The sequence below is a fragment of the Panthera tigris genome, chromosome B2, assembly GCF_018350195.1.
Source record: "Panthera tigris isolate Pti1 chromosome B2, P.tigris_Pti1_mat1.1, whole genome shotgun sequence".
In the NCBI taxonomy this organism is placed as follows: Eukaryota; Metazoa; Chordata; class Mammalia; order Carnivora; family Felidae; genus Panthera; species Panthera tigris.
This window is the reverse complement of record NC_056664.1, coordinates 42,671,813-42,694,636: the sequence shown is the minus strand read 5'-3', so window position 1 is coordinate 42,694,636 and position 22,824 is coordinate 42,671,813. Positions and strand designations below refer to the sequence as shown.

Below are 22,824 nucleotides of genomic sequence, written 5' to 3'. Positions count from 1 at the left end.
AAAATCGCAGCAAATTTTTTTAAACTATCCAGTGATATTAGAGGTTACTTTAAGTGATAAGACAGATGAGAATAGCAAAGAAATTTTCATTAAAGAAGAATAGAGAGCAGAGTTCAATTTATCCTACCAGATACATTTCATAAAACTGTTGTCATCAAAATAGTGTGGTACTGGTGTAAAACCCAATAAGCATACCAATGAAGAGAATTCTATCCATGAAATAAGTAATGTAGAGAAGACTTTAGTCACGATAAAGGTAGCTGTAGAAATCAGTGGGAGAAAGGTGCCAAACAGTTGGATAATATTTGAAAAGGAAAAATCACATCTAGTTCCTAACCTTAGACTGGCCTCAGAATAAATTCAGGTGGATTCAAGAACTGGGTATGAAAAGTAAAGCTGTTTTTAAAAAACAGAAATAGGGGCTCCTGGGTGGCTCAGTCAGTTGAGTGTCTGACTTCAGCTCAGGTCATGATCTCACAGCTCGTGAGTTCGAGCCCTGCATCGGGCTCTGTGCTGACAGCTTGGAGCCTGAAGCCTGCTTCGGATTTTGTTTCCCTCTCTCTCTGCCCTTAACCCACTCTCATTCTGTCTCTGTCTCTCTCAAAAATAAATAAACATTAAAAAAATTAAAAAAAAAACAAATAAATAGGTAAATATCAATTTGGGAATGTGGAAGGACTCTCTAGGCTTTTGTTTTCTTTTTTTTTTTTTAATTTTTTTTCAACGTTTTTTTTTTTTTTTTTTTTTTTATTTTTGGGACAGAGAGAGAGACAGAGCATGAACGGGGGAGGGGCAGAGAGAGAGGGAGACACAGAATCGGAAACAGGCTCCAGGCTCCGAGCCATCAGCCCAGAGCCTGACGCGGGGCTCGAACTCACGGACCGCGAGATCGTGACCTGGCTGAAGTCGGACGCTCAACCGACTGCGCCACCCAGGCACCCCGGCTTTTGTTTTCTAAACAAGCTTTTCAAGAACTACCCCAGATGTTAACAGGTGCACTGTTGGAGGTGAGGATGGAGAAGTGGTCCATTTTCAAATAAATTTGTGAAATCCTAAATTAAGAAATTTAAGAGGTTGCTTTTAAAACCTTTAAGAGACTTCTGTATACAAACATGTATTGTGAGTTTTTCAGTAGTGAAAATTGAATCTATTAAAGTCTTCTGAAAGGAAAGCCCACTTTGGAGACAAAAAAAGCACAAAGGAAATGACTTAAATTTAATGACATAAAAATCATATAACTTGTCTATGTCAGAAAAAGAAAGACAAAATTGAAAGGCAAACTACTGTAATAATGTAATAAAATATTAATATTTATTTATATAGATCTTTCAGTCCATAAGAAAACATTCCAGTAGAAAAATTGGCAAAGGATAATAATAGACAAATCACAGAGAGGAATACAAATAACAAACATGCAAAATACCTGCTTACTTGTAATGAGCCAGCGCCATTTTTGCTTATAAAATGGTGAAGACTAAGGTATCATTGGGTACAGATTAACTGTTGGTGGAAGTGAAGTTTGATAGAAACCAGAAACTATTTAAAAATACCAGTTGGAAATAATTCATATACTTCAGCCCAGTAAACACATATTTGGTAGTTGCTGTTTAAAATATAATCAGACATTTTGAACATACGCACATTCTTATGCACAAGGCTGTTCATCACAATGTCATTTATAATAGTGGTAATGGAAATGGGAAGAAGAACCCTATTTACCCAATGGTCAGTGAATGTGTATATTTCCTCACACCTAGAAATTAAGACCGGAAGGATATATACCAACGTGCTAACAGTGGCTGTCATCATCAAGCATTGAGATTATAAGTAAATTGAGTATGTAAGTTTATGCCATTTTGATTTTACATATTTATCACTTGTGTTTCTCTTAATCCTCAACTGATGTCCTTTACTCTACAGTTTACCTTTTCATTTTTTTTTTCCCATCAGAAGAATTTAGTTTATACGTGGTGCTGCAGGATAGGCTTTGTGAGCAAATGAAGTAGCCTCGTATTATATAATTGAGGAATAGGAACGTATACCATACACAGTGTGACACTATATTCAGAGCTGTAATAATGATCTAAGAAGTTTAAAATAGTTAACGTTTTTCATGATTGCAAAGAGCAAAAAGCCCATTTCAAATTGAAATAAACAATTATTAAACAATTAGGGAAGTGGTTCAGGTAAACAACCACAGGTAGATTTGGCCTCAAGCAAGGTTTGATACCGAGGTTCACAATATGTCACTGGATTTGTAGCTCCATTTTCCATGGCCCCAGGCCATGATAGGATGCCTCTGTCCAAGACTGACCCTGAAAATGCTTACGTCACAAGATCTTCTGAAATCCCTACCACCCACAGTAGCTAGTAGGATGACCTACTCTGATTGGCTTAGCCTAAGTCATAAGCTCCATCCCTAAAGCTGAAGGTGCATCCAGCCCCTCACAAAGGCATGGATTGCTGGAGCTATAGGAAGAGGGAATGAGTGCTGGAAAGGTAGCTTCAAAGGCCTATAAGGGTAGAGGATCTGTACATTATTACAGTAAGAATTGACCAACTGATGTATTACAACCTTGACTCTGCCTGGATCTGTAGGAAGTTTTCCTTGAGAGATAGCATGGAGAATGAGTAGAAGTCATTTTCTTTGCATCTCATCCATCCTTCCTTCCACTCTTTAACTCATTCAGCATTTATTCACTGAGGCTCTTTTGTAAGTCACTATCCTACCCTCTGAGGTCGTGACTGCACAAAAGACAAAATATGGTTTCTGTATTCACAGTACTGTAGTTAATAACTGGCAAATAAGATTTGTACCCTCTTAAGGGGAATACAGGCTCAATAAATGGTTCTTAGTTCTGTTTGGTCTTGAATCTTGAACCTTCTTGGTGGATCATTGGTTGTATGATGGAGCCCTGTATTTTCTGTTTCTCTTGCTATTTGATTTGAAATTTAGTTTTTTTCTGAGGTAAAGCACATTACTTCTTTAAGAAATCTTTATGACTAGCCTCAGACAGGGACATAGAATTAGCTTCAGAATTTGCTGAAGAGGGCACAAAATAATAGAACTAGGGTACATTTTATAACATGAAAAGATAGTATGTCAGGGTGAGACTCTGACAGAGATTCATCAGGAGAACACATTAGTATGCCCATTTATTCTTTTGAAGGGAATCTTGGATAACGTAATTGAAAAATACAAAATCATTCTTCAGGGAATATTAATAGAAATTCCTCCAAAATAACCTTTGGTAATTCCAGCTACACGGTGCATAATTAATGTAATTTAGTGTATGTTTTTTTCTGGCCTAGAAACTACAGAACAGGGAATATTACATGACTTTAGGAGAACCCAAAGGTAGGTATAATGTGTTGCTCTGAAATTTATTTCCATTCATGACTTTATAGACTCTATCAAATTATTTTGTATCCACAGCTAGAGCTATCTTCTAGTTACATAATGGTAGATAATGTGTATATTCATTGCCATAAAAGCTTGTCTGAACTCCAGAAAGGAATCTTCCGGAGAAGAGATTTTTCAGTTAATGACATGAAAAGTTACAGATTTTATAAAAATAGAACATTCCCTCGCTTACCTAGGTTTATCATTCTATGGCTTAATACATCACATTTGACAGATTGTTCTTAAGAGATTCTTTTAGGTTTTTCTTAACCATCTGTGAACTATGGGCTCTAACTGAGGGTAGAGTCAGGCTTCTGCTTTGATTAGAGTGCTCCATATACTGAGTTTCGAAACTAGAAATGGGTGGGTTTTGTTGGGTTTTTTTAATTGCTCTCTATTTTTATAGGGTGTTTAATCGCTTGGGTTATGCTTTACTATAGAAAAAATTTAGAGCATGATTAGCCAAATGACTACCATCTTTATGATATAAATTTTATTTTATTTATTTTTTCAACGTTTATTTATTTTGGAGACAGACAGAGACAGAGCATGAACGGGGGAGGGTCAGAGAGAGAGGGAGACACAGAATCTGAAACAGGCTCCAGGCTCTGAGCTGTCAGCACAGAGCCCGACGCGGGGCTCGAACTCACGGACAGCGAGATCATGCCCTGAGCCGAAGTCAGCTGCTTAACTGACTGAGCCACCCAGGCGCCCCTATGATATAAATTTTAGTACCGCTCCCATTTTGTCTTCCACCCTCAGACCTATTTTTTACTATTCCTCTCTGGGTGAAATTTAAAAGATTTCTTCTTGTTACCCTTTCCCTAGACTATTGGGAAGCTAAATACGTGGTGACAGCATTGAAACAGTGCTCATAGTAACCATGCTTTTCCAAATCCAAATCAAGATTTAGCATTTGTTGCCCACAAGTATCTTTTCTTTTTTTTTTTAATTTTTTTTTCAACTTTTTTTTTTTTTTTTTTTTTTTGGGGGGACAGAGAGAGACAGAGCATGAACAGGGGAGGGGCAGAGAGAGAGGGAGACACAGAATCGGAAACAGGCTCCAGGCTCCGAGCCATCAGCCCAGAGCCTGACGCGGGGCTCGAACTCACGGACCGCGAGATCGTGACCTGGCTGAAGTCGGACGCTTAACCGACTGCGCCACCCAGGCGCCCCAAGCATCTTTTCTTATGTGGATAGAATATTTTTTTTTGGGGGGGGGGGATAAACTTTATTTTTCAGATTTATTTAAATTCAAGTTAGTTAACATATAGTGTAGTCTTGGTTTCAGGAGTAGAACCCAGTAATTCATCACTTACATACAACACCCAGTGCTCATCCCAACAAGTGCCCTCCTTAGTGCCCATCACCCATTTAGCCCATCTCCCCACTCACCTCCCCTCCAGCAGCCCTCAGTTTGTCTCTGTATTTAAGAGTATCTTATGGTTTGCCTCCCTCTCTGGTTTTATCTTATTTTTCCTTCCCTTCCCCTGTGTTCATCTGTTGTGCTTCTTAAATTCCATATATAATGGAAATCTGTATTTGTTTTTTTCGCTAACTTATTTTGTTAGCATAATACGCTCTAGTTCCATCCAAGTTGTTGCACACAGCAAGATTTCATTGTTTTTGATCACCAAGTAATTTTCTATTGTATATAAATATTTCACATCAGTTCTGTGGACATTTGGGTTCTTTCCACAATTTGGCTATTATTGATAGCACTGCTATAAACACTAGAGTGCATGTGCCCCTTTGAATCAGCATTTTTGAATCCTTAGGATGAATAACTAGCAGTGCAATTGCTGGGTCATAGGGTAGTTTTGTTTTTAATTTTTTGAGGAACCTTCGTACCCACTGGACTCCAGAGTGGCTGCATCAGTTTGCATTCCCACCAACAGTGCTAAAGGGTTCCCCTTTCCTCCACATCCTCACCCACATCTGTTGTTGCCTGAGTTGTTAAGTTTAGCCATTCTGACAGGTGTGAGGTGGTATCTCATTGTGGTTTGGATTTGTATTTCCCTGACGATAAATGATGTTGAGCATCTTTTCATGTGTCTGTTAGCCATCTGGATGTCTTCTCTGGAAAAGTATCTATTCATGTCTTTTGGCCATTTCTTCACTGGACTCTTGTTTTTTGGGTATTGAGTTTGGTAAGTTCTTCATAGACTTTGGATGCTAACCCTTTATCCAATATGTCATTTGCAAATATTTTCTCCCATTCCGTCAGCTGCCTTTTAGTTTTGTTGGTTGTTTCCCTTGCTGTGCAGAAGCTTTTTATCTTGATGAAGTCCCGATAGTTCATTTTTGCTTTTGTTTCCCTTGCCTCCGAGACGTTTCTGGTAAGAAATTGCTGCGGCCAAGGTCAAAGAGGGTGCTGCCTGTTTTCTCCTGTAGGATTTTGATGCTTATAGAATATTTGAAATCAGAACTTGGTAGCAAAATATAAGAACAATGATTACCATTCACTTCTACCTTCCCCACATCAAGCAAGTTTCAATTTTAGTAAAACAGAGAACCATTTTTGAGGATAAAGATACACACCAGTGCTGCAAACTAAACATTTGTGTCTACCAGTGGTAATGCATGTGTGTAGGGCTCGCTGCTGTGTTTAGTCTCGCATAAATGGATATTTGACTAACACATCTGATTATACTGTTCAATTAGGTTTTCATGGAATCAATCAATATTTTCTTTCCCAAATAATTTCAGTTTGTTCTTTTTAAAATGATATCCTTCTCTTTCAAAAGATCCATCGCAAGGGTTTTCTTAGAGATCAGTCCACCGACTTGTTTATAAAACACCTTGGCAGAGAAGAGTTTTAAAATATCACCGAATTTAAGAACACCACAGGATTTACCACTAATTTACATTTAATGTTTATAGTTCTCAAATTGTGGTTGTTGTAATAACCAAAATATTTTTGCCCTGAATATTTGGTGGATTATATTTCCCTATTCTTTCTCCTTCACCCACATTCCCCACAGTAGGTGGGCAGATTGTTGTTACATAGTCTGGCTTTTATTTATCTGTATTGGTTTAATCTCTACAAGTTAGTCATTCTAAATATGAAAATAAATGTACTCTGTGGCAAGATTTTTGTCTTTTTAATCCTGTAGTTTGTTTAGTGGAATTAACAGCTCATTGCCTGTTTGGTATAGGTAATTTCCCGCTATTCCTGTGTTGCATCCGTGCTAGGGAGCTGCCTTTACTTCGGTTCTTAATGTTGCCACCACTTTATGACATCATGCCAATCAAGCTGTTTAATCAAGACTTTTTCCTAGATCATTGCATTCCTCATTGAGAAATAAGAATTCTAGATGAAGCTATAAATATTTAGTGATCAGTGCAATCCATTGTATTTGTCTGTCTGTCGAGAACTATCCTTTCCATAAAGCAGTGGTCCAAAAGGCAATTCACATCTTGCCAGCCTTCTCCTTTTCATGACTCTCCATTTTCTGCAGAAGAGTCTCAACTTCTTAGCATGATAGTAATACATTGTTTTATAATCTGGCCTCAGATAGCCTTTTCATGTTCGTCTCTCACCATTCCTGATCCTCCTCTTTTTTAATATTCTTTCCCAAATCATGCATGTGCACACACAAAACATACACACACACACACACACACACACACACACACACACACACACTGCTTAACGAACCCCTTTGGATTTGTAGTGCTCTAAATGGGTGTTTACTTTTCTTCCCTTTGCTGAGCCTTCTCGATCTGCAACATCAATGTTCAGATATTTCAGTAGGTGATAGATTGTAACTCATTGTATTTACTTAATTTAACTTACTAAATAAAGTCCTTGAGAGCGTGGACTTACTTTAAACGTTATAAACTTCCAATAAATATTTTCCAAATAAGGTAACTAAAAATAGGCATAATTTTGTAGCTAACATATGTATTATTAATATATCCTTTGGATGATTTGAATATTTTTTGTTTTATTTAAAGCATGCAGTTTTGGGGCGGCTGGGTGGCTCAGTTGGTTACATGTCTGACTTCAGCTCGGTCATGATCTTGCAGTTTGTGGGTTCAAGCCCCGCATCGGGCTTTGTGCTGACAGCTTAGAGGCTGGAGCCTGCTTCGGATTCTGTCTCTCTCTCTCTCTCTCTCTCTCTCTCTCTCTCTCTCTCTCTCCCCTCCTCCCCCACTTGCTCACTCTCTTTCTCTCGCTCTCTCTCTCAAAAATAAATAAAACCTTAAAAAATTTTAAAGAATGTAGTTTCCAGGTATATAAAACCAGTCATTTTTGACTCACATAGGATTCAAACAGGATATCATAATTAGTTATGTACCTCTGTGAACTTTTCATATCAGGAGTTCTCCAACGAATCTCTTTCAGGTGCTTTCCAGTTATTAATGGATTTCACTGGTCAGATAACTTTCTGTTCAAATTATAATAGTGGCTTTTCCAGGTTTGGCTATAGAAGTTCTTCTAACCATACTGCTTTGGCATTGATCTCTGCTGTGTCCCAGATTTGTCTACAAGCTGACACTGAGCATCAATTCCAGTTCAGTCAGTTGATTTTGTTTCAAAAGGACCAACACCATCTGTGACTATTGGTCCATTCCACCTAGTGGCCAAGTCAGAACACTTGACAATAAATGTTCCATACCTTTTCTCGTGTATTTGCTGCAGTTGTAAGATTTTGTGATTTGGCATCTATACATAATAACATACTTACTTCTCTGATCCATGAAATACCTCTTCTGGATAATTCTTTTAGTTATTGGCTGATTTGTACTTAGAAGGTAGTTTGAATTTTCAGGTGCCTTAAGTTACTGTTGAATTTTTTGTGGCATGAAAATTTTGCATCTCCACTCGTACGTACTTTACACAACCGGAAAGTGTTGTTTCACTTAGTTCTTCTAACACTAAGGAACAGGTTAGCCATAAATCACCATATCCACAAAAATTACTTTTGAGTTTAACCTGCCTCATGTATGGCATTTATAAACTACGGGGTTATTGAATTAATAATTTATTAATAATAACCATCACTACTGTGGCTCTTATACTCAGTTACAAAGGGTAATATTTAGCCATATACCCACAGTTAATATGGCCATGTAATAAGCTGTTTTAAGCATGATTTTTAAAGTAACCAAGTAATAAGTATTAGCAATTTTGGGCATTTTAAAGTGTTTATTAAATGTTGCTTTTAAAAGTCCCTGAAGAAAGGGCATCGAGGTTTTGTAGTTGTTTGGCACCTCAGACAGAAGACAGTCATTGATAATGGGTTTCTTGACCTGTTCTCAAGTATGGAAAAGCTGTAAGTACAAAAGTGAACACTTTTGCGAAAACACACTATAGAAAAATCTGAAATCACTGGAGTAATTGTTTTTATTTTGAAAAAAATACCTTATTATATAAAAGCTCTTAAATAACTTAAGAGCTTTTAAATAATTCAAAATTAGACTCTTTTTACCAAAATTCGGTACGTCCACAAATCTCTCCAAAAAATACTACTGTATTCCTTTGCTGTATCTGTGGAAGTTACCCGAGGGAGGGGGAGACTGGAGGGGGTGAGGAAGATGGGGAGGGAGGAAGAGGGAAATAGATGAAGGAAAAGGGGAAAAAAAGAAGAAAAAAATGCAATCTTTTGGTGAAGGTTTTTTAATATATTATAACCAAGGAGTGATGAGTTATCTTGGTTGCCTGGAGATTATTTCTTTGGGATATCAGTCATCTCAAACTCATAAATTCTTCTAAAAAATTCTTCTCGTGGTATTCTTTTAAATCATTCCAGTTACTTGTGTGGGACTTGGGTGCTTACAAATGACTGTAGGCCAGTTGATTATATTGGGGAGTTACTGAAAGAACTATGGATCCTCTGTGGCAAGAGACAGCTGTGAGAAAATTTATAAGTCATTTGTAATGCATTTTAATGTTGAATCTCATCTCTACCCTTCCCTTGCTTCCACCCCCACACCCCCTGCCCAAGGAAAAAACAAACTAAAGCTAGGGGGGAAAAATCATATTTCATTTCAGCTAGAAAAATGTATTTTGTTTAAGTTGTACCGAGAGTTTTTCAGTGTTTACTTGGTTGTGGAGAAGTTCACTATCTCGTATATCAGCGGAAACATAAGATGATACAGCTTTCAGGAGAAAAGTGCGACTCTATCTGTCAAACACATGAAAAGAAAAAACAAACCCGTATGTCCTTTGATCCAGAAATTGCATTTCTAGGTACAATGCTGAAGAAATAATTGAACAAAAGCTTTATTTATAACTCAAATGTGTTCGTTGCTATTTTTAACAGAAAAAATTTTGACCATGGAAATATTAAATTTGTAATGTTTCTTAGCATAGCTTTTGATATACTCCATAGGGTTTAAAAAATGTCTATTACGTCTATTATTTAAATACTATTTTGTAAATATATTAATATTAATATTAATTAATACATTATATCATGTATTGATACGTAACTATTAATATTCAATATACTTTTGAGTTGCTTTTTGGCCTAATTTTTTTTTTTTTTAATTTTTTTTTTTTCAACGTTTTTTATTTATTTTTGGGACAGAGAGAGACAGAGCATGAACGGGGGAGGGGCAGAGAGAGAGGCAGACACAGAATCGGAAACAGGCTCCAGGCTCCGAGCCATCAGCCCAGAGCCTGACGCGGGGCTCGAACTCACGGACCGCGAGATCGTGACCTGGCTGAAGTCGGACGCTTAACCGACTGCGCCACCCAGGCGCCCCTGGCCTAATTTATATAGGAGAATATTTAAAATAAATAGATATATGTTCCAAGTGGCTGAATATTTTGTTTGTGACCCTATTAGGTGTTTTAGTTACTTTATTGCATAGCAGTCAAATATATTTAGAGATATTATTTTAGCCTTGGGAATTTATTAGAATTTACCTGGTGTTTTAATATGTGGTGACCTTTTGTAACTGATCCATGGACAGCACAGGGAGACACTTATGTGTCTATTACATCGTCATTATGAATAGTATTCACTTCCTTTTTATCATTAGTCTACAAACTCTTTTTGATCACAGAACCTTCATCAGTAAAAATCTGAGACTTGGTTAGATATATTAGTAGATTGTTTTAACACTAGGATTTTATTCACACTTAGAGCTCGCACTTACACCTGCCCTAGCAAAAGCCCAATCCTGGTTAAATCCAATTCTTTGCTTATTTTATAGCTACACATTATGCCTGTTCCCCAGCAGCAGAACATGACTGAAGGAAAACACAATCAAGCTAACTATTATCGCTTCACATTGCCAACCAAGAACCTCAAATTGGCCTTAGTGCTGCCTGGCAATTTTAGAGAATCCATAGTGCATCCATTCTGCCACTGACCTTAATAACTGTTTAAACTGCTGTTGCAGAAGACCTCTAGCACCCCTCTTGTCCTTGCTCAGCTGGTAAACCCACTTCCTGTCTCCCTGCAAAAAGGGGAGCAGTGAGGGGCGCCTGGGTGGCTCAGTCGGTTGGGCGGCCGACTTCGGCTCAGGTCATGATCTCGCGGTCCGTGAGTTCGAGCCCCGCGTCGGGCTCTGTGCTGACAGCTCAGAGCCTGGAGCCTGTTTCAGATTCTGTGTCTCCCTCTCTCTGACCCTCCCCTGTTCATGCTCTGTCTCTCTCTGTCTCAAAAATAAATAAATGTTAAAAAAATTTAAAAAAAAAGGGGGGGGGGGAGCAGTGAGAGGAGTGCTTCCGAAAGTCCTACCATAACCCGATACGCTTCATTCATTTCTATCCAACAGCAAAGTGCTGTGATTTTCCCTGCGTCAACACAGACAGAAACCCTTCCAGCTACTTTTTTGTCCTCCTTTACTGTAGGACTTCTCAAAAGAGATTGCATTTGTTCTCCTCCCATTCTCTCTAGAACCCACTTGAATCACATTTTCATCCCCATCATCCTATGTAAATGGCTCTTGTTAAGGTCACAGTAGCCTCCACTGTTGCCAGATACATTGATCAGTCGTCCATCTTTCTCCAGATGTTCGCTGTCAGTGGCTCTCAACCGGGCAAACGCATTGCCTCTTGCAGACTTTGTCGCGTACTGTTCCCTAGCCCTCTCGTCTCCCTCAGAACTCTGCTCACATCTCACGTCACCACAGAGACCCACCCCAACCTTGCAACAGAGAGATGCTGCAGACTGAATTGTGTCCCCTCATAAAAACGTATGTGGAAGCCCTCTAATGTGACAGTATTTGGAAATGGGGCCTTTGGGAGATAATCAGGTGTGATGAGGTCATAGGCAAGGCCTTCGTGATAGGACTAGTGCCCTTGTAAGAAAAGGAACAGATGCCAGAAAACTCTGCCATGTGAGGACACTGTGAGAAGGCAGCTGTCTGCAGGCCAGGAAGAGAGTCCGCACCAGAACCTGACCGTGCTAACATCTTGATCTAGGACTTACAGCCTCCAGAACTATGAGAAGTAAATTTCTGTTGTTTAAGCCACCAAATGTGTGGCATTTTGTTATGGCAGCCTGAGCAGACGAAGACAAGAAGAATCCCTCTCCTATCCCATCCTTCTCTGTCCACTTCCCCTACTATATTTTGTTCATAGCAGTTATCAGTCTCTTTTATATGTTTATTATTTGTCTCTCCCCCCCCCCCACTAGAATGTAAGCTCCAGGAGGTCAAGAACATTGTCTTTTTTTTTTTTTCACTGCAGTGCCCACAATAGTGTAGAGCCATAGTAGGTGCTCTATAAATATAGCGATATTAACAAAAAAGTTAATAATAATGAAAATATTTCCAAACCTCTGTAAATCACAGATGTTTCATCATTTGGAAAACCTTTCTATTTTTACTGCTTTTGCCTTTAGAGGGATACATAAGTTGTGGTTTTTCACTTTAAATACCTGCTAGCATCCAGTGGCCACGAGAAAAGTTCAGCAGATTTATAACTCTTAGACTCTAAAGGGAAAAAAGCATTAATTTGTCTTCAAGTTCTATAACTTTCAACTTCCTCTGCTCAGAGGTAGCCTGCGAGACTTTGGGTGATGCAGAAGATCTCTATGTTCATTCTGCATCTCAATTCAAAATGTTGCATAGAATCTGCTGTCGGTGGTCTTTTTTTTTTTTTTTAACTGGCACAGTGAAGATGTCCTCCTGTACCAAGTGAGGTGACACCAACCACACCGTCCTTGCCCTGAACAGACCCTGCTCACGACTGCACTGCAATCAGCCCGTCCCTGTGCGAGCACTGCCCTCCTTCAGGATGTTTTATTCACCACGTGTAACTCTGGGGCATATGGGCCGATTTAGGGTAGCAGTGTCAGTCCATGTAAAACGTGTTCTGTTTTCTTTAATTAAAAATAAGTCTAAATAGGTGTTCCAGGATTTCTTTCACATCCCAAATGGTCATTTGGGCCACCCACCCCCCCCCCCCCGTTTTTTTTCTCTCTTTCATCAATTAGAAACCCAGAGGCATATTAAAAGTAAGCTGTTCACTGCTGGGATGTTTCTATAAATACCTCCTTCAGTTTCTAGCCATTTTTGCTGTATGTAAACCAATTCTCCCAAATTAGGAGGCAGAAATTTAAGCCTTTTTCTTCATTGTTGCTGGACCCTTCATCAGTAGAAACTGGCTCTCCTGTTTTGATTCATATCTATGCTTGTTCTAACTTTGTTTATCTTTCCTTTCAGTCTTCTTGAGCCAGTTGGTTTGGATGCACCTGTTATTAACAGTATATGTATAATGGGATTTTGAGTTTTGCCCCAAATCTTAAGATTTTTTTCTTTAATTTGTTTCAATTAATGAGATGACCCTATTTACATTTATTGACATAGCCCATATGATTTTATCTTATTTTATGATTCTGTCTTTTATGCTTCCCTGCCCATTTTCTTTGTCTTTAATTTGTAATTTCAGAGCCTACCATCATTTAAAGCCTTCAGTGGCTATTTTTAAATTCTAAGGAAACTTGAACCTATATGTCTCGGGGCGCCTGGGTGGCTCAGTTGGTTAAGCGGCCGACTTCGGCTCAGGTCATGATCTCGCGGTCCGTGAGTTCGAGCCCTGCGGCGGGCTCTGTGCTGACAGAGCCTGGAGCCTGTTTCGGATTCTGTGTCTCCCTCTCTCTGACCCTCCCCCGTTCATGCTCTGTCTCTGTCTCAAAAATAAATAAACGTTAAAAAAAAAAAAATTAAAACCTATATGTCTCAATTTATCAACCTTCCAAATAAATTAGTATTTTTTCATTTGATAAATACGCTTTGATTACCCACTAGGTGCTTGCTACTGTACTTTATCTGGGGGTATGGTATAAGATTCATAATATAGTTATTTCCTTGACAGAATGTTTGATACACCAGAGAAATAGACATAATAGTAATGATAGCAGAGTCCTGTATAGGACTTACTACATGTCAGACACTGTTCTAAACCCTAATGTATTTATTATCTCATGTCACAGTCTACCCATGGAGTAGGTTCTATTATCCACCCCCCGCCCCCGGCCTTTGCAGACAGAGGACCTTGAAGCATGGAGATTATGCCTAGCCTAGGATCACAGTTTAAAAAATGTAAGTGCTAGGAAGGAAAATGGGTGTGTGGACTATCTGGAAAAGCAAAGTAGGAGAGAAGTAGTGATGTTTATCTGGAAAAAAAAAACAAAAAACCTTGAGTTTGATTGTATATAGTTACTAGCCTCCCTGATGTCAAGGCTGATAAAGACACTTTGCTTTATTTTTGCTTCTCAGGTAATTGCTGAGCAGAATCACACATCAGAAAAGATACTGGATTTCTCATACTTGTTTCTCTAATGTGAATCATTCTTATCTTGAATCCACAATTTTCAAAACCATAGTCGATAAAACTATGTCTTCTTTCAGAACTTTTAAAAACACATGAAGGGCCAAGGACACTCAGTTATTACATATTGATGTGAATCATATTTCTTACATCTTAATCATTAGCTGAAAGGGACTTTCTGTAAACAGTTTTGGTTTCCAAGGAGTAAAGTAGTTTTGAACCTTAGAGAAATTTAAAGAGTAGAGAACATTAAGTGATATGCTCTATTATTGTATGCTTGTGGGAAAGAAAATGCAAGAGAGAGATTCTAGGAAGTTGAGATTTCAGAAATAATGTGAGAACCTATCAAACACCCACTTTGGGTTTTCAGAATTTTGGTGCATATGGGAAGGGGCAAAATTCTTTTATTTAATTCGCCCCTTTGGAGCCTCCCATAAACTGAGTATAATCCAGATGCATATGGGTTAAAGAGCTTTTTTAGATTACATGAGACATTAGCCACCATTTAAGATAGTATTTCTATGAGAAGATGTATTTTTAATTTAAAACAAACTTTTAAGATCTATTTATGAGTTGGGAGTTTTCTATAATTTAGTTTTAAACGTGAATCTCTACATGTTCACAAATTTTCAACGACCCAGAACTGCTTGTCATCTGTAGAAATTCTTTTATCAATTTATTTTCTCTGGAAATGGAAAACTACTGATTTTAGGAACCAAGACTGAGTAAAAATTCGGTACCTCCGCCTGCTTTTTTATAAGGTTATTTAGGAAGGTATTTTCTCTTGATTAAAGGACTTGATGATTGTATTTAGGCCTTCGTATAATTTATGTGCAAACTACCAGCAATGTCCTAATGGTCAATTAATGATATAGATTATCTATTTGAATAAGAGAAGTGTTGGCTGCGTGTAGGAAAGAGGTCTTTGTTTTCAGGATAATGAAGCAAAGGTGTCATGGGAGTTACACTTCCACAGGAGTCACCACTATTCTTTCTGTGATTGTACACACTCTGTATGAAGATGATGGATTCATATAAAGACTAGGGATGACAAATAAGCTAAATTTATAAAACGTTGATTCAAATTTGTTTGCTATGTTGTTTAGAAAACTAGTTAACCCTACAAATAGACACATTTCTCATATTGTAAGGATGTGCATCTTCTAAGCAACCTAAGGATAGAAATACAGCTGGGCCTCAGGAACTACGGCTCAGACACCAATAAAATCAGTTTTTTCTTTCTCTTTCTGATCTCTGCTTCCCTTAATACGTGGGCTTAATTTTTCTCTCCCTGTTGAACTGTCTTTTTATTGGTAGCTAACATGCTGCCAGAGCAGGTGCTAGCAAGTGAGTTTCTTCACCTAAAAAGAAAGAGACCCTTAGGGGCGCCTGGGTGGCTCAGTCGGTTGGGCATCCGACTTCAGCTCAGGTCACGATCTCACAGTCTGTGAGTTCGAGCCCCGCGTCAGGCTCTGGGCTGATGGCTCAGAGCCTGGAGCCTGTTTCAGATTCTGTGTCTCCCTCTCTCTCTGCCCCTCCCCTGTCCATGCTCTGTCTCTCTCTGTCCCAAAAATAAATAAACGTTAAAAAAAAAAAAAAAAAAAAAAACTTTAAAAAAAAAAAAAGAAAGAGACCCAGTTCTCTGGATTACCAGTTTCAAATCTCTGGAAGTGGGCCCTGATCGACCCAGCTTGTGCTGGGTGTCCAGACGTAGACCTGGCAGTGTGGCTGGAGGGCAGGAACATGCTGCATCACTCTAAAGAGGAGGCTGGCAGGGTAGCCTTGCAGCGATGGGGCAGCGATGGGGCAGCGAGAGCAGGTAGATAGTGCCTGAACCGCTTACTGCCCCGGCCCATTCATCCATTCATTCACTCATCGTTCCTAGCATGCCCACAAATATGCTGGAGTTGATCTTGAGACCATCGGTATTTTCCTTCAAAAATTATTTTCATAATCTAAATCTAGTTTCTTTTTAAAAGCTGCAGGGGCTGTTACACAGTTATCTGAGACTTAAAGGAAAATGGCTCATGAGAGAGTAAATCCAGAAATCCCACTAACGTTCACAGAATGACAAAGGGAGAAAGTAAAATGTGCTTCAGTCAAGCTTTTCCTCTCAAAAAATATCCTTGCTCAAACTGTAAAACATTTCAACAAAAACATGTCTTCAAATATGTTATTTCAAAAACTGCATTACTTAAGCAAATATTTAAATACTATATTAGTTTCTCTGCAGACTTGACTTGAATTTAATTCTACCAGTCTGCCAAATATGTTGAAACTCCAAATCCATTTTCATTTGCCAGGTTAAATGTTTATTTTGTTTTCCCACATAATATGCTCTTTAAAGTGTCACAAGCATACCGAATCTGATTTCTTTTTAATAGGGACTTAGTAGGTTTTTTTTTTAATCTTTTCAGTTAATGGCACAGGATATGCCTCTCTTAAGGAATATGCAAAGGTATGCTTACCTTCCTACCTACTGAAGGTAACCCCTGCCTTTGTTGTTGGAAAATAGAAATTAACTCACTTAAAGGAAGTTAAAAATATGTCTCTGGGGCGCCTGGGTGGCTCAGTCGGTTAAGCGGCCGACTTCAGCTCGGGTCATGATCTCGCGGTCCATGAGTTCGAGCCCCGCGTCGGGCTCTGTGCTGATAGCTCAGAGCCTGGAGCCTACTTCGGATTCTGTGTCTCCCTCTCTCTGACCCTCCCCCATTCATGCTCTGTCTCTCTCTGTCTCAAAAATAAATAAACGTTAAAAAAATATATATGTCTCCTAAATTTACCTACGTTTTTGAAGCCTCACTGTTATTTCCTCATAATCAGAATACCGAAGACTTTTCTTGTACTGGAGAATGTCTAGTTTGACTAGTGACTCTGTGTAGACTAGTACAGTGGAAAGGTATTGGGCTATGGTGACTTACAAGTAACTAACATTATTTGATTATAAGATTTCCCCTTTCTTCTGCTCATCGATGTTTATCTGACCCAGACAATCATTTGAACATTTTGCTCTTATTTTTGAAGAACATTTACATGCCTTTGAATATTCCAGTCTCTTAGATATTCCTTTGTAGAAAAAAAAACCTGTTTGCTAATAGCTTTCAGCATATTTCTTACTTATTTTTAAAAGACAGATATTCAGCTTCCATATGAATTGCACAGCTGTTTGTACTTTTTGCAGAGTTCATTCGTATATCTTGTTAGGTTTCTTGTATTAGACCTAATTCACTACAGAAAGGAGCATGTTGAGGGGGAGGTGTTTGAAGACCTAGTGATAGTGATCTTCCTACCCTTGAACTTCCCAGGAAAAAAAAAAAGTACCTGGAATTCTTTTTTCTTTCTGCATCTATTATGAAAGTGCAGATTCTTACTTACCTCTTCTGTTCAGTTTCACATGGCCTCCTCATTTGCTAAATCCAGTGCCCTTCTGTGTGAGAAATGGGAGTCATGGGTAAAGTCGATGCAGCGGGTTAAATGGCTGCATCACTGCTGAGGGTGAAATAGTTCACACACATTTTTACGGTTTTGAAATATCTGGCTGTTTTCCAGAAGTTAGGAACCCACTGGCTTCTCCCAATGGCATTTCTCCTAGATCAGAATCATTGCAAATAGACGGAGACTGATTTCCATCGTGGACTTGAACAGGTTGTCCGGTCTCCTCGATCATTAGGACCCATGGCTCTGACATATTTCTACACATTTCAAGCCCTCCCTACGATACAGGATACACACAGAACCTCAGAACACCAGCGCTATATTCAAGAAGGGAGAACTCAGCCACAGTCAGAGGAAGCAACCCAACCTAGAGATTCCCTTCCTGTGCTAGAGGCAAAACCAAGACCTAAAGTGCAGGTCTCCTGAGTCCAGGTCGGCATGCTCTTCACAAGGCACTCTAGTCTTCCTCTGATGGTACAGAATGGCCCTCACGATCACGTAAGAACATTTCAGAGCTGTACATTAGGATGGAAACTCAGTTGTTCCTGTTCAGCACTGTTGATTTTGAATATAGAGAGATTGAGCTGAAATTGTATTAGCCCTGTAACGTACCCTGTCCGTGTGCCAGATACATCTTGAATGCCATCTTACTTGCTTTTTGTTTGTATCTTTGTCACCAAGATAAAATGGTGTATAAATGTAGAACCTCTTGACTCGCTTGCGGTATTTGCATTTTTTGCAATTTTAAGTTTTTCATCAAAAAGTGAAGAGGCGTTTTTCAGATATGACGGCCTGCCTCGTCATGAAAATTCACCCTGCCCTTACTCATATCCAGTGCTGAAGATACCCTCTGTTACTTTCAAGTTCATCGTACTTGGGATCACTTCAGCCCTCCCCACCCCAGTCTACTTTAATCATCTTTTCTTTCTTCGATGAAGTTTGAGATTGGTGGCTTTTCATTGGCTGTATCTAGGATTCCAGTAAAAGGTTAGTAGACAACAGATCAAAAGTAGTTCCCAGCCTGCCAGCCAGCTTTCATGCAAAGTGCATAGACTAACATTGGCAAGGCAGTTAAGCGCCCACTGGAGTGAGTCATTGGCCAAGTCAATCTTTATGTCACTCGCCTTCACTGATGGTTGTGCTGACCCTAACATATGAAGGGATTAAATGCAACTAAACCAGTTTCTTCCTAGAGCACCTCCGTCATTTTGGAGTTGGCTTAATAGTCTTGGCTATTGGTTTGACTTACCTCCTGGAAGCACTCCATGAAGTTAAAAAATGTGCAAAATGCATTTTTTAAAAAATGTTGGCGAGTGATGTGATGGGAGAGAATCCTTACTCTTAAGCCTCAGCTCTTACGAGCAGTAAAAATCAGGTCTGGAAATCAATATGATGGATCACATAAATGTAATATCATATACCAACATGATAGAGACAGCTCCTTACCACCCAATATCCTTTCTCTTCTTCCTTTGTAATAAAACTGATTTGTAGCGGGTTGTATTGCCACACAGCCACAATAGCACGTTCCTCTTCTTAACTTGCAGCTGGATTTGATCGTATGACTGAGATACGGCCAGTAAAATGTAAACGGAAGTATTGTAATTACCGTGTTAGTTTTCTTAAAACAGAAGTGCATTCACTTTTTTTCTTACCTTCCTACATTTGACCACTTTATGCAGAGGTAATATCTGGAGCTTTAGAAGCCATTCTGACTCATGAAGACAAAGCCACACACAGTCTGAACGTTGTTAGATGTCAACGATATCTCAATAAAAGGAATAGATAACTTTTAAAACTGGAAAGAAAAAAAAAAAAAACACAGCTTAGAAAAATGTCTGAGCAGAAGCTGGAGGAGACTGAGGCTCTGGTGACTTCAACCAGTAATTATATCAAGCCTGAACTACTCCTCTCCAGAATTCATTTACGTGAAGAAAAATACACTTTTATCTTGCTTAAAGTAACTATAATTTGGGGTCAAATCGCATTCAGCTAAAAATATTTAAACTAGTAAAACTTGTGACTGAGACCCCAGGTTGATAAAATTGAGAATAAACTTCTAGAAAGTGATTAGTGTCTTAGGATAGGCCTGGTCTGCTATAAAAATTGTTTTCCTTAGAAGTTGGAAATGGACAGCATTTGACAGTTCTAGTCCATGTGGCGGTGACTGGACACTGTTTTGCCTGATGCTAGTAGAAATTCAGGTTCTCTCATATAGTGTCTGGGCTGTGCCAGTGAAGTGAACTCATAAGTTGTGAAGCAGAATTTCTTTTTTTTCAATGTATTTTTATTTTCGTTAACTTTTATTTATTTTTGAGAGATAGCATGAGCGGGAGAGGGGCAGAGAAAGAGGGAGATACAGAATCCAAAGCAGGCTCCAGGCTCTGAGCTGTCAGCACAGAGCCCGACGCGGGGCTCGAACTCACGAGCTGCGAGATCATGACCTGGGCCGAAGTCGGACGTTTAACCGACTGAGCCACCCAGGCGCCCCATAAAATTTCTTTGTGCCTCATCATGAGAGCAGATAATTCTTAGCTGTCATGTAAACTCATCACTTTTGCTCTGTCAAGGAAGCTGTTAAAAAGGTGGCTTGTCTAAGCCCTCTAACACAGGCCCTCTGGTTGGGCTCTCACGGACCGTTCCAGAGCTCCACTATGGACAAAGCTAAGGCCTTTTACATAGGACGTTAATTTTTTCCTTCTTGTCAGTTATTTCTCGGGCAATTGACAAAATAAGTCTCTTATTTTATATTGAAGAAATACTGTGTCATGTGGCTATGATTGTCAAAGAACTATGATATTTACAGGATGAGTGTTAATGTCTTAATGTGTTTCAGTCTCAGTCTCCTATTATTTAAAGAGTTTCGTTTATCTAAACTTCCCAACATCAAAAGATTGAAGAAATCACTCAGCATTTATTAGTAGATTTCCTGTCTCTTAAAATAGGAAAAAAGGTTTGATTTTAGCTTTTTGCTGTTGTTGTTGTTAATCAAAATATCCATCGTGGTACTTAAGAAATTAAAATGCTGTGCTATAGAAAATAACTACCATCTGGGCTGTGTTTTTTTCTGCCCTCTAAAGAATACTACGCAAAGGAGGGCATGTAAAGTAGCCAGGCGTGCTTCATTTAACTATACTTATGGGATACCTGACGTGGTGCAGTAGGAGTATTACTTAAAAGTTGTATATAAATCAAATTATAGTTTATTTCATCATATCGTAAATGTACCAGCAAAGCACCAGTATTAAAGAATTCTAAGAGGATGGATTTCGAGCTATGAAGAATTTTAATTTGTTATTTTAACAAGATCATATTTTCATCATTCATTTCAGTGTTGCCTATGTGATGTTTTTTTAATTCACCTACCTGTGGGCAGTCTGGTTATGAAACCTGTTTTTCCATGACCGTCAGGCTACTAGACTGCTCTGACCAGCTAATTAAACTCTGTTCTCCCCTCACCCTGCTCCACCCACGTGGAGCCTCCTTCTTTCTTAGTCTTTGAAAGATGATGATCTTCCCAGACAGATGAGATCATGCTTATGTCACAATAATGTTCTCCCTCTTAAAAGCTACAACCTAGCAACAGATGTGCATGTGTGCGCACACACACACATACACACACACACACTACATTATACATATCCTCAAGTGTTAAGCCCAACTGTTTGTTCCCCTGGCGTCATTATCCTAATCAAGGGTGTCAGTCATCACAAAAGATAATAAAGTCTTTATTATAGGCTGATAGAAGTATTTTTTATCTTTTACTAAACTGTGGTATACCTGTCTTCTTTCCAATGTTCTCTTTAGACTGCGTGGTATTATAAACAGAGCATTGGCTTTGGGCTCAGACAGATCTAATTACAGTTCCATCCCTTACCTTGTGCAGGGTATCCTTGTTACCCTGGACAAATTACTAAATGTTTCCAAGTCTCAGATTGTTCAGCGGGACCTGCATCACAGAACTGTTGGAAAGGATTTGTGGTAGCAAATGTAATGGACCTCGCTCAGTGCCCAGCACTCACGGGTTGTAGCTATCTTGAACAAAATCTCCTCTATAAAAATGTACAATACAGCTAAATTCATATAGATAGACATACAAATGGAATAGAGTTTAGATACAACCTTACTTTCATAATGACTACAGTCAGAACCAGTGAAGGAATTTACAGCATATACGAACGATCAAGTTATCGGGCTATCTATCTAACACTAACTGCTCTCCTCCAGGAAAATGACTCTGAAAATGGAGCATGTTTCCTAAGAAGTCACTGTGCAAAGTAATTCTGGAATACTTGTCCACTTATTAATTTGTTCATGTTGGGGTGCATTTCTAGATCTTGTCAAAACTGCACATAGTTCAAGTTTTAGGGCTTTCAGTTCTGTAAAAACGAAACCCGTTTCTTACTAGAGCCACTAAAGAACATTTCAGGTAGAATATTCTAGATTATTGCACATTTTATAGGCATCTAGAATTGTAACATGTAGTAGTAATGTACAGTTGTACCCTTTGGGTAATTCTACTTGGGTAAAACTTGAGTAATCCTGTCTACAGTCAGAAAGAAAATGTCATAGGTAAGTAAGGAGTTTTGTTTTAGGAGTCAGTGATACAGTGAAAAGAACACTGGTCTGGAGGAGATATCTTAAATCGTTCTAGCAATATGTCCTGCCTTGATGAAAAGCCACAAAAACTCTCATCCAAGCGCTAAACATATGACCGGCCCTGCATGGCTTCTCAGATCAGAAAGGATCAGGAGAGGTTGGGGGTGGTGAGGCTGGGTGAAGAGTGCACAGAATTCTCTGCACTAATTTTGCAAATTTTATGTAAATTAAACTGATTTCAAAATAAGCTTTCTTAAAAAGCCACAGAGTCGGCAAGCTTTAGCTTCTTTGTCTACAAAAGGAAGATGTTGATAATAGCTGATCTTCCTACCCCTTAGGGTTGCAGAGAGGGCCAACAAGTAAGGCAACGTACATAAGACTCAAAAGTGCTGCTGTTCTGTCTGTGCTGTGATTCTCCCTCCCTTGACCACCCACTTTACCACCTCTGATCTTCCCTTCTGTTGTCCTTTGCCTCTTTAAAGTTTTTGTGGTTACTTTAAGGTGAAACACTGCCTCACATCACGAAGTTACTAAAAGCAATTCTCCTTTCTGCGTCTTTCTACATAATCCATTCCACACCCTCTGTGGCATGCCTTCTGTAAGCCTTCTTACTTCAGAGCTGGGCCTAATGGCCACTGACATTTAATCA

At 38.9% G+C, this 22,824-nt stretch overlaps 1 protein-coding gene and 1 long non-coding RNA gene across 7 annotated transcripts in view; one reads left to right on the top strand and one right to left on the bottom strand.

Annotated features, from left to right (window-relative positions):
* Positions 1-22,824, top strand: part of SUPT3H (SPT3 homolog, SAGA and STAGA complex component) — a 535,933-nt gene that overhangs the window by 394,611 nt on the left and 118,498 nt on the right. The window lies entirely within an intron of this gene.
* On the bottom strand, positions 9,031-21,420 carry LOC122238645. Of its 3 annotated transcripts, none has more exons than XR_006217668.1 (4): positions 20,943-21,420; positions 19,232-19,374; positions 9,435-9,537; positions 9,031-9,262 (listed from the first exon to the last, which is right to left on the bottom strand). It is a non-coding gene; the product is annotated as an uncharacterized LOC122238645 (long non-coding RNA). The 3 variants fall into 3 exon arrangements; XR_006217667.1 differs by having other exon boundaries at positions 9,435-9,533; positions 20,943-21,418; XR_006217669.1 differs by lacking the exon at positions 9,435-9,537 and having other exon boundaries at positions 20,943-21,407.